At 47.1% G+C, this 11,965-nt stretch overlaps 1 long non-coding RNA gene across 2 annotated transcripts; it reads left to right on the top strand.

Moving 5' to 3' along the window:
- Window positions 1-4,281: 4,281 nt before the first annotated feature.
- On the top strand, window positions 4,282-7,904 carry LOC109457141 (uncharacterized). Of its 2 annotated transcripts, none has more exons than XR_002138972.2 (3): window positions 4,282-4,538; window positions 4,915-5,031; window positions 6,166-7,904. It is a non-coding gene; the product is annotated as an uncharacterized LOC109457141 (long non-coding RNA). The 2 variants fall into 2 exon arrangements; XR_012496968.1 differs by having other exon boundaries at window positions 6,162-7,904.
- The last annotated feature ends 4,061 nt before the right edge of the window (window positions 7,905-11,965 follow it).

The following is an 11,965-nucleotide window of genomic DNA, read 5'->3' as shown; positions in this document are numbered from 1 at the left end:
TCCCTCACTCAGTCCTCTACCCACCATGGGCTCCAACATCTGTCCACATTTCCAGAAGTGTGTGGCCACAAGGCACAATGCCCTCAGGTCTGTAGGAGTTTGCAGTGTTTTGTGCTTCTGAACACTTAGTTCCAAATCTCAGGGTTTTGTCCACAGCTCCCGCCAGAGGCCGGCCAGGCTGGAAGCCCCATACCAACTCTGCATGTACTTTGGGGAAATGAAAGTCAGCCTCCCAAGAATCAAAAAAGGAAACGAATCTAGCTAGCAGTGTTCCTTCCTGCACCCCTTGAAACACTGGTGTGTTACCCTCTCAGGGACCCGTCTAGACCCTCGGTGGTGCTGCATGACCATCTCTCCTGTGTCTGGTACATGTTTTCTGCAAGTCAGACCTACGTCTGTGAACCACAGAGAGGAAATACAAGAGTGAGTGTCTGATTTTCCTCCTCGTCCTCCAATGTTGAACAGCACCAGGCAAAAGAAAGAACAGCATTTTCTTTATCATGACTGTTTGAGGGCAAAAACATCTCTTGGAGACACTTCCTCAAAAGTGACATCTCCGCTTCCAAAATGCTGACCAACAGGAATCCATTTAAAGCTCCCTGTGCCCTAAAAGATCATGTACTGACATCTTATATTTTCTCTTGCTCACAATTTTAGTCTTCCACATGTAAAAGAAGGCTACTTCTCTTAATAATTAATTATGGCAGCTATTTAAAGAATTTGTAGCCATAATCAGAAACCTTAGCCTTATCACTCTTCATCAAAGAGACCTCCATTATTATAAATTTTGATTCCCACTGCTCTGAAAGGAAAAAGAGGAACTAATGAAATGTCCTTCTCAGCCTTTATTTAAACTCCATAACAATTTTTTACTCTGCAAAAGAATCCCTTAATAATTATATAGAGAGTTGTTAATATTTCACACCCGTACATTCCTGACATTTTTATGCAAATTACATAAGATGGGCGACACCATTCTGGAAGCCAAACAAGCCTATGCCATTGTGGAATTAAATACGCAGGCTTTAGGAGAAAGCTTGTTGCCCCTGGACTCAGTGAAGACTTTTGTTCATTTCTTGCTTCAGATATTCTGACTCTTGCTGTGTTTCCAACTACAGGACGGAGAGTGTATCCTTAGCTCTTTTCTTTACCTCCGTCCTGCCCTCACCCCACCCCAAACCCTTGAGCTCTTCTAGATAAAAAGTTCAGGCTGAAATTCATTGTGGAAGATGTTTTGAAAGGGTCAGGAATTCCAATTTACTAAGTATTTCTTAGAGGATTTTTTTTTTTTAACCTGGTTTTTGGCAACATGTTTTGGAATGTGGTTGTGCCTCATTTTCACTTAGACAAGTAAAGCAAAAAGGTGACCTGAAATTTGTTTATTTTAATTAGAAAAAGGTTCTTCATTTTCCCGGGCTTTTGCCACAGCAATGACTTTAACAGTATATAATTAACTCTAATGTTCTTATGATTTCATTTGTAAAAGTTATTTCAATGTGGATATGTCTAGGGAAAGTAAAGTGTAAGATTCCAGCCCAGCCACAGGTTTTGATTCTGAGGTCCCCTGGGGGCCAGAGCCCGCTGACACAAACGCTGGAGGACGCCCTCTGTGGATTTCCTTGGGAGCGCTAAAGGTGGCAACAGAAAAGGAGCTTGTAGGCACAGTGGCCCCCAACTCCATGGAGTCTTCCTGGGCAGCAGAGTTTAGGAGCTTGTTCATAGTTGGTCATGGGGATATAGAGGTAGGAGGGAAGAGGTGGTGATGGTGAATCTGTTCCAGTGCTCTGAGTGATGTCCTTTCTTCCTTAAACATCTCAGCAAGTCTTCACTCAGTAAATGCAGAACCGGATGTGACTGTGGAGGTGGTCAGGTCCTCCAAGGGTGGCCAGTGAGAGACAAGCAGGGAGATACTACAGGAGGCCCATGCTGCAGAAGCCATTCCCTGGGACCCAGAAGTAGATAACGTGACCCAGGAGTAGATACTATGACCTTAAAGTAGATACTGTGGCCTGGAAGTACACACACACACACACACACACACACACACACACACACACGGGCTGGACGGCGGACATGCGTGTTTATTGCTGAATGGGCTGTTGTAGAGCTCACCGAGAAGCCTGCTGGGTGTAAGGGAGTGTATACTGGTTGCCTGGGGTGCAAAACAGACACACACACAGACCTGGGTTGGATCTCAGGTCCAGTCCTGAATTTCTGTGTGGCCTTGGCAAAGAAAATTGGTTTTTCCTTATGACCGTCTTCTGCAGATTTGCAAATTGCAGCTACTGTGTCGACCTCCCGGGTCTTTGTAGGATGCCATACTGCTCAGTAGCGCTCGGCCCAGCACACAAGGTGCTCAATGCACGGGGATGTCCTTACGGTTTGGTGGCCCCGACAAAGGCTCCTCAATCAAAATGATCTTCCCAAGTGACCTGTGTCAATGCATGGAATTCCTGCCCCCACTCAGTCACCAGATTATGCTGTTTGAAGGCTCCTGCTAAAACACATATTCAGTAGACAGGTTCTTAGCAGACTTAACTGGTCCAGATGTGGCTTTGGCTTCTAGAATCCACACGACTTCCTCTGCAACACGCCAGAGCTGAATGCGACGCCCACAGCAAGTACTGCTGGTGACCAACAGCACTGGTTCCCAGAGCTCGTATGAAACATTATCCTTGGGAAAGCCAATACATTTGGGGGAAGAATGTGACCATTTCTTGACTTTCTGGAAAGTGGGCATTAGCTTATCCACACAAATACTGATCTGTGTCTGTTATTTTGATGCTGTTGTTACCTCTCACTTTGCATGGTTTAGGATATTCTAAGTTTACTGCTCCTTAAACGCACTTTAGAATTTTTCAATGGTAAACATTTTAAAAATGTATTGTTAAAATGTTTCAAGTCCTACCTATAGTTAGTTTGAAAGCAGTGGTATTTTTATTGCTTATTTTCAATAGAAAATAAACCTTATTTCCTTATTTTTTTGGGGGGAAAAAAGAAAACAAAACAAAAAAGCAAAACCCACATATTCCAGGGGCTGGGGCAGGGGACTGGGAAAGGAATCACATTATCCAGTTAGAAACCCCTTTGTTTGAAGGAGTTTATGAGGTCAACCAGCCAGTTAATTAGCAGGACCCTGACAACTGGACAAACTGCAGACCAGTTTGGAGAGGTGGTGTGAGAATGGGCTTAGGGGATGAGAGGGAGGAGTCTGGACCCCAAAGGGCCAGTGGTGTGGGACAATGGTTTGGGGCTCTGGGGGTGAAGAAGGGAGTTGGAGAAGAATACAGCAGTTGGAGTGGGCACTTGAACAAGTCACCAAGTGTCCAAAAGGTGGTGAGGCTCAGGACACATTTATTTTTAAACAGTGTGTTAGTTGTTTTCAAATAATATCCTCAGTATATTTTTATTCAAATGCTGATACTTTTCCAGGTAAAGAACGTTTACATTTAAAGCAATAGGTCCTAATAGTAATATGAGAAATGTACAATAAATACGCATATACTACAGGCATCAAAGAATTCTGGAAACTCAGAAAAAGTTTAGTAAATATACTTGGGGTAGGTGTGTGTTGAGGACACTTACTTTTAATCTTTTGTGTGTCAATGGGGAAAGGTTCTTTCCTCCCCATGCAGTGGTGCCTGGGACTCCTAGATAAATAGTATAATGACATAGTGCCTTGGTTCCAGAGCACCTTGCTCTTTCTGTGTCCTCTTAACACGTTGCGTACGGCGGGGTTTAAATCCCTCATACCCCTCTGTTCCGGCAGGTTTTTTAAAAAAACTACTTTAAAATTCACTCTTCTCTTTAAAGCGTAAATGCTTCTGTCATTTACTATTTTTCTATGGAATTTTTTAGGATTTACTCACCTATGATGTTAGTAATCCCTCCTGTCTCCGGATCTGGGTGGTGAAAGCGGTGCCTGTTAGATATTAATGAAACACAAATAATTCAATAAAATATGCAAAATAAAAAGAGTCAACAGTAAAAACGAGAATTCTCGTTATCCGTCCTTAACGCATGGCTCAGAAAAAAAACGAAGATTCTCGTGATCCGTACGCAACGTGTTAACCACTGGTTATGTGTCCATTGAGCCTTTTCTGCATGCAAGGCACTGTGCGGGATGCCAGGAAGGATTCAAAATGGAGACAATGGGTCCCTTGCTTGAAGGGGACACCCACTGAGTCTTCTTAATCGTTCTTAGGAAACTTCCTTCTCTAGCCTCTTCTACCGCTCCCTAAGGAGGGACCCAGCAGCCTCGTTTTAGACATACAACTTGCTTCCACTGAGCAGAATTGATTTGGAGCCCAACTCAAATTCTTTAGTTAGGGCAGATCAATTTTTTCTTTTTAATTCCAGAAACTAGTGCTGGAACTCAGGACACGTAAATTCAACACAGACTGGAATGCTACCTTTGGCTGTATACTTACAGGGAAGCAAAGAGCCTCAGTCAACAGAGAGAAAAGAATAGAACAGACTTGCAGAGAGGAACAGAAAGGAGAGGCTGGGGCGTTGCGGAGAACAGGAGAAGATAAAACGTAATTCCCATGGCTTCCAATTCCTGGGCCTGTCTCTCTTGGGCTCTGCTGTGCTCCCGGTCGATCAGATGGATTTCACATAACTGAAATCTGTCAACAGTGACTTTAACCAGGCTTTCTGAAACCTTGGCCCTGTTGCCTTTGGGTGGGGTAATGCTTTGGTGGGTGGGGGGCTGCTCTGTGCACTGCGCAACGTTTAGCATTGTCCTTGTACTTGACCCACTAGTACTTGTAGGGCCCTTCCTAGTTGTGACAACCACAAATGTCTCCTCCATACATTGTGAGGTGTCTCCCAGGAGATGGAGGCCGGATGAGGGAGCTGGTGTCTGACTGAAAACCACCGACTTAAATAATGAGCTGTTCATTTTTCTCACAGGACAAGGAGTCGGTCCAGGGAGAGTGCAGTGGCTCAAAGAAGTCATCGGGACCCCAGCTTCCTTCTGTCGTCTTCCGTCACCAGTTTAGCATGTAGCTTCTACTGTCATGTGGCAAGGTAACTGCTCTACCTTTTTTTCTGTGTCACATCTGTGCTCAGGAAGGAAGAAGGGGACTATGAAGAATGACACGAGCATTTCCAGAAGCCCCACCCAATGGATTTTATTTATATCTCATTTGCCAGAACTGGGTCTCATGGCCATCTCTAGATAAACGGAAGTGTGGAGACAAGTATTTTTAACTGGTCACATTGTCACTCAAATCAAAATTGGGGCTGTGTTACTAAATGTTATGGGTTAAATTGTGTTGTTATGCAAGGTCTCTAGTCCCACTCCCCACATGAGAACACAGGACATGATGAAGCCAAAACGGAACACCCACAGAGCCATGGATAGGGAGGGGAGTCCTACCACTATAGTCTCGCTGGCGGCTGGGTTGGAGACACAGGAAGCAGGAGCCACACGATCTGCAATCTGCCATCCACTTCTCTGCCAGCCAACCTCACTTGCTAACTGCAATCCGCTCTTGCTAGCTCAGCCCCAGCAGTTATATCAGTGGCCAGTGGCTAACAACTAACAGCTGATGACCAACTAGTCACAGCTGATGACCATCTACTACCCGAGCCAGCACCTTTCCACGTGAGGCCGAGAGCCTGGAAACTGCTCTCTGGGACTGTCCCCTTCCCCCAACTGATATGTTAAGTTGTAACCCCTAGTACCTCAGAATGTGACGTTATTTAGAAGTAGAGGCCTGGAAGATGAAAGTAGTTAAAATTAGGTCATTAGAGTGGGTCCTTCTGACATAGGCTTCTGGAGATAAACCAGCATTGTTTTCTTTAAATTAAATTTATTGGGGTAACATTGGTTAATAACATGTACATTTCAGGTGTATAACTTTATAATCAGACATCTGTGTGCTCTGTGCTTCCCACCCGAAGTAAGTCTAGGCTCCTTCCGTCACCTTGGTCACCTTGTATTTGACCCTTCTTCCCTTCTTCGTCTGCCCCCCAACCCTTCCCCTGGTAACCACCATTCTGTTGTCTGTATCTATGAGTTTGTTTGTTTGTTGCTTTTTGTTTTACACATGAGTGAGATCATATGGTTCTTTCTTTTTCATCTGAGTTATTTCACCTTGCATGATATCTCATGATTTAGCATTCTTATAATACATTTTTTTTTTCTGATTAAGCTAGGCAGAGGGGGTTTCTGGTGTCTGCAGTGTAAAGAGCCCTGATGAAGACAGACCCCCAGTGAGCTGGTGACCTAAGGAGGGAGACGAGGGATGCACGGAATTCTGACACTCGATGTGGTAAAAGGCCACTGGAAAGGGACAGCTTGTTCCAGGGAGTGAAGGATTGTTTCTGGCTGGCGAGCCAGGGAAGGCCAATTGGAGGAGCCAGGCCTTGAAGACGTATGACTTGCTGCCTGGAGATGGGGGAGAGCATTCTAAAAGAAACAATGGAGCAAGGACTGGAGGCAGCATACAATGGGCCTGTGTGCGAAACTGCAGACGGTTTCATTTGCACACCGGGTGGGATGGCCCCGTGGAGAACAATACATTGTAATTGAATCAACAGTAAGTGAACAGTGCTTTTCAACTATGCTACTGAATGCTTGCATGAAAGACCCAACATGTGAAAAATGAAGAATTGGAGTTATTTTTCTATTTCAGCAATTTTATTTTTGATCCAGTTCTCTTTTGCAAAACTTTTGGCAGGATGATTCTATGCTTTTTTTCCAGCCCCTCTGACCTTTCTTTATACGAAAACATCCGTCAGGGCTTTGTTATATAGCATCTCAGTCACTTGGACTTTTAGCCCCAAACACTGACTTCGAACTGGTTCTGGAAAGAAGCCTTGAAGGTTTCTTTGTGTAGCCCTTTCCCAAAATGTTCCGTCAGGAGCCTGGGAAGTTTCACAGTGTCTCTGTAATTAGATGTGCTGGAGAAACAGAAAGAAGCACCAGGATGTCAGTGACAGGCGTTCTGAACCGCTGATCCATTACTCCTGCTCAGAACATTTGCACTCGCTCATTTGCCACCCCTTCCAGCTGGGTCTCCCCAGGACAGGCTTTTCACAGCTTTGTACTGGACTCACCCCTTCATCCCTGTTCTATGGTCACAAGAAAGTGAATAATACCATATCCTGATTTGTAGAGGATGTGCTTCTCCGACTACTGTTAACATATCTGCAGAAATAAGACCCCCGAGGCCCTGGAGCTGAGCAGTCGAGGGGGCACCTGGGAGCCTTGTTAGGGGAGCAGAGCCTTGCTTTGTGCCTGGCAATGAAGCAGGGAGATCCTCAGCTTCCCAAATTCTATTAATCAAACATGAGATATTAATACTTACTCACTGTATTAGTTTCCTAGTGCTGCTGTAACAAATTGCCACAAATTTAGCAGCTTAAATCAACACAAATTTATTCTCTTCTACTTCTGGAGGTCAGAACTCTGAAATGTGTCCTAAAATCAAGGTGTAGGCAGGGCTGCATTCTTTCTGGAGGTTCTGAGGAGAATCCATTTCCTTGACTTTTCCAGTTTCCAGAAACACCCATATTCCTTGACATGTGGTCCCTTCCTCCATCTTAAGAAGCAGGACTCCAGCTTCTGCTTTACCAGCCCACCTCCTTTTGACTTTGACCTTCTTGCTCTCTCTTATAAAGACCCTGGTGATTAGATTCGGTCCATCCGGATAATCAGGGTAATTTTCCCATTTCAAGATTCTTAATCAGATCAGTGAATCCCTTTTCCATGTGAGGTAGATTATCACAGATTCTGGGGATTAGGACACCGGACATCTTTGTGGGGGCAGTGGGGGAGGGGACGGCATTGTTCTGTCTACCACACACTGCCAAAAGTGTTTTTTGTTTTTGTTTTTGTTTTTGACAAGTAAACTTTGGAAATGTGAGGTTAAGTAAAGTTAAATATGTTTTTTTAATTGCAGAACCTTCTGCCGTTTTTCACATGCTAATGTGTGGTTGCACATTACCGGAATGAGCTGCAGCTTTTGGGCTGCCTTTTACCAAGAAAGGAATTTAGTATGTATTTCCCAACCTTGTTTGATCCAAGATTCTCCCCACCCCCACCCCCCTTTTTTCCCATGTAAAACCATTTCAGGACAAAGTGGGAACACAGCCTCAGGACGCACACTGTAGCCAACCGGGAAGGTGGGGCCCTGCCTGAGGCGGTTCCCTTCTGACAGAGCTTCGGGTGTTGCCGCAACAGATTATGCCTGAGAATCGTGGCTCTCACATTTAGTTCGTTCTCTGCAAGTCCCTGCACGTTGTTGTGTGAATAACTGAACACTGGGGAAGAGGGATTCCTCCTTGAGGATCTGAAACATTTAGGATCTTGGAAATGTCCGACTAGGATTCGGTTGGCTTCCACATCACCCCGAAGGGCAGATGGAGAACTCTGTCCTTCACGTCTTCATTCATCCGTCCACTGGCTCCACGGGTGTCTATAAGGCAGGGCTCCGTGAGGGACTCTACCTCTGCCTTCTCCCTGCCCACTTTCAGCAGCTCCGGTCCCCGCCCTGCCCTCTTGGCCAGCGCCACCCATAACGCTCGGCTACAATCACAAGCAGCTGTCTCCCAAAAATATCCCTAGAAATTTCTCTCAACTATATATATTTCAGGAAGATGGTTGCACAAAGCAGGGGTATAGGCAGGAGGGTGTGGCCCAGGAAGTTCACTGAGAGTCACTGGGCAAGTGCTGCCCAGTAGTTCAGGCCTTGGATTTGGGTAGCAGGGTGGGGTGGGCAGCGCTTCTGTTCATGGCTGGGTTGATTTATGGGATTTTTCCCAAGTTAAGGGTAGTGCTGGGAGGCAGTGCCACAGTACCAGGCAGTCAGAACATGCCTTCAACCACTCTGTTGAACTTTCCTCTGGATATGGTGCCATCCCTGCCCTCCTCGTGTGTGCTTAATGCCAAGAAACACATTCCTCAGACTGTCCCATTGTCATGCTCCTCTCCTGCCCCACCCCCTTCGTGGAGGGCCCTCTCAGTGAGGACTGCTTCACTGTCAAGTACTTACCAGCCTATTTATAGCTCCTGTGAAGGAGTCAGTTTCGGGAGTATTCCATTAAAGGACCACATTAACGAGTCCTCAGAGAAAATCTCTCACAAAGCTTTTGAGCTCATAACCACTTGGCCATGTTATAAGCTTCTGCTGTGTTGACATTCATAACACAAAATTATGGTGGCTGCCAGCTCTGGCGTTCCCAGGCTTTGCCCACTGAAAGCTTCTCCCTGGGTGCTGGCCCCTGGACCAGCGCTCAGGCCCACTGGGGCCCTGGCCTCTGTCAGTGTCACCGAAGGCCTTTCCTCCTGGTCGGGCTCCCCGCTGCTCTCTCTGCTCATTGGATCAGCATCTGTGAGAACACTTTGGAAGATAACAGCAGAGCTGGCTGCCTTGGGGGTCGGGAGCAGCTGTGGTGACTGTGGAACCCGGAACTGCAGGGGCCTGACAGCTGAGGGCGTGGGACAGGGGTGGGGAGGCAGGGGCAGGGGAGGAGCCCCGGGAGCTGCAGGAAGGTGTGTGGCCCTGGAGAAGGCACGCACTTGTGCTGGAATTCAAATCGGAAGAAACAGAATTTGGAAAAGTTTCTCGTTCTATAATCTTAACTGGAAAGTAAGCATTGCAGGGTAGTTCTGAAGTGGAAGGGTACCATTTATGTACAACTGGCTTTTCAGTGTCCCCAGAAAAAGAAACTCTTGGAGGTTTTCACTTTCTTTCTGCCCTGCACCTCGAGCTTTCAATCAGCCAGCCTCATGACATCAGCCCTTATTTTTAGGGATGTTTGATGGGATGTGTTTAACAGGTTGCTGAGACCCAAGCGTGACAACAGTTCAGCCAAGGGGCAGTGAGCTGATTCATGTGGCCTCCACCTGTCCTGGGGCTGGGACGGTGAGAGGCCTGGGCTGGAGCCCCCACACTCCTGGAAGATGGCGGTGGGGTGAGGGCTGCGAGACTGACTCTGTGGCCCCCTGGCCTGCAGAGGCCGGTCCTCTCGGGCCTGGCAGGTGGCCCAGACTGCGCTGATGGCCCTGGACGCCCATGCAGCTGCGTTACTGTGCAGGTGTCTGGTATGTTTCTGGCCACATGTACACTTTAAGAAAAGTCCCATCAAAGGCACAAAAGCTACCTTAGAGCTGCTTTGAGCTTGAGTCTCAAGGTTGTTGAGTCTGTCTGTTTATGAGGCAGAAGTGGTGCTGGCTGGATGTTGGTTCTGCAGTGTTACACGTTACCCCAGAAATGGACGCCAAGGAGCAGTGATCTTGGATGCGTGTGGCCCTATTAACGGTCGAGGGCAGGGAAAAACGAGATGGTTCCATTTTAGAAAGAACCTCAAAGAAGCAGCAAACACACACACACACACACACACACACACACACACACACACCAAACACATCTCGGCGGCGGCAGCCATGGGGTATGAACCACGAGGGTCACCTTCTCTTCTCTTGAGAGGCTACTGGCTTCTTCACGGGACTTGACGTTCTAGCCCAGGCCACGCCTGCCCTGAGCTGCCCCCACGGTGACTGCCCTCAGTGGGACTGTGCGGCACTTCCGCCCACTCTAGGCCTCTAATGGGCCGTCCCTGTCCTTCTCCAGGGCTGGAGCAGTCAGGCTTTGTCAGATCTGCATCACAGTCTGAGCCTCTGCTCGCCCAACCCTGCTTCCTCCCCTTTCATCCTTTACATGCCTGATCCCCCAACAAGCCTCTTGCCCCCCTTTTATGCACCTGCTTCCCAGGGTACCTGACTGGCACATGGGCACAGATGGGAATGGACTTGGAAGTGGTAACTGACCACTTACCTCTCAGCCCCAGATGCATTGAAGATCTTAGGTGACTGCATTGTTTATGGGACCCCAGGCCTGGTCTTGGGGTGGGGGCTGCAAAGACTACAAGGAGCCAGGAAGGCAGAAAAGAAAGGCCGGCAGACTTGCAGTGGACGGTGTCAGAGGGGGTCGGGAAGGGTGAGTGCACCCCGAGACAACTGCTGCATGTGAGCTAAAACGTCAGCCAGGTAAGGGTATATTCCCTTCCATTCCAAATGTGTAATGCTCAAGCCGGGGGTCTGGATGTGCACTCGGGGGTCATATTTCCCAATCTGGGTCTGGAGAAGTAAGTGCTCATTTGCAGTTGCTGAGTTTGCTTGGAGCTCTGCCCTGGAGGAGCCCAGCAGGGTGGAGGAGGAGAGTCTGCCCCACCCAGGCAGGTGCCCTGGGGGCTAGGGTTGGTGGCAGGTCCAGGGCTGCACTGAGAGTTTAACACCAAGGCGCAGGTTTATTTTTAGTTATCTGACGTTGATTTCCATGTCTGGTAAATGGTGGGTGATTAATAAAGAAAAGCGAACAATTTCTCTTACACAGCAAACCAGGGTATTTCAATGAATACCAGATAGCCTCATATACAGGTGTCATGTGCCCTGGGCAGCCTGTGTCGTAAGGAGTTGTTATGAACAGAGTATCTTTAAAGATGTGCCAGAGAGTTGGCACTTAAAAGATGATGGCTCTTTTCATAAGAAAACCTCTGAAGGAGGCACCAAACTTATTTGTTAACTGAGTAACTGCTTTATCTAGTTTGAATTTGAATTTTGAATGCAGCATACTTAAATAAAAAAATAAAAAAACCCGACCGGATATACATGTAATTTTAGAAGAGATGGCGGATTCCAAAATATCTCCGATACTACATCCTCCAACTATAAATACTTTGCAAACAGTGTATTTGTGAGCAATCCCAGCTTCCCCTCTAACCACCAGCCTTTCTAGCCAAGAGCTACAACGAACAGGCTTTTATTTTAACCCTGAGCAGTGGATAGAGGCCAAAGTACAATGCAATCCAGGCTGGCCCTGGCCCTGGTGCGCTTACTCCCCAAAAGAGTGAGGCCTCTGGGCTTTGAATGAGGGTCTCTTCCCTTCTTCTCATTCCCGCCCCACTTGCTAGAAGCCATGTGTTATCAGATTGGCCATTGTGTCAGAGGCAG

The sequence above is a fragment of the Rhinolophus sinicus genome, linkage group LG05, assembly GCF_036562045.2.
Source record: "Rhinolophus sinicus isolate RSC01 linkage group LG05, ASM3656204v1, whole genome shotgun sequence".
Classification (NCBI taxonomy): domain Eukaryota; kingdom Metazoa; phylum Chordata; class Mammalia; order Chiroptera; family Rhinolophidae; genus Rhinolophus; species Rhinolophus sinicus.
This window is presented reverse-complemented; position numbering and strand designations above follow the sequence as displayed.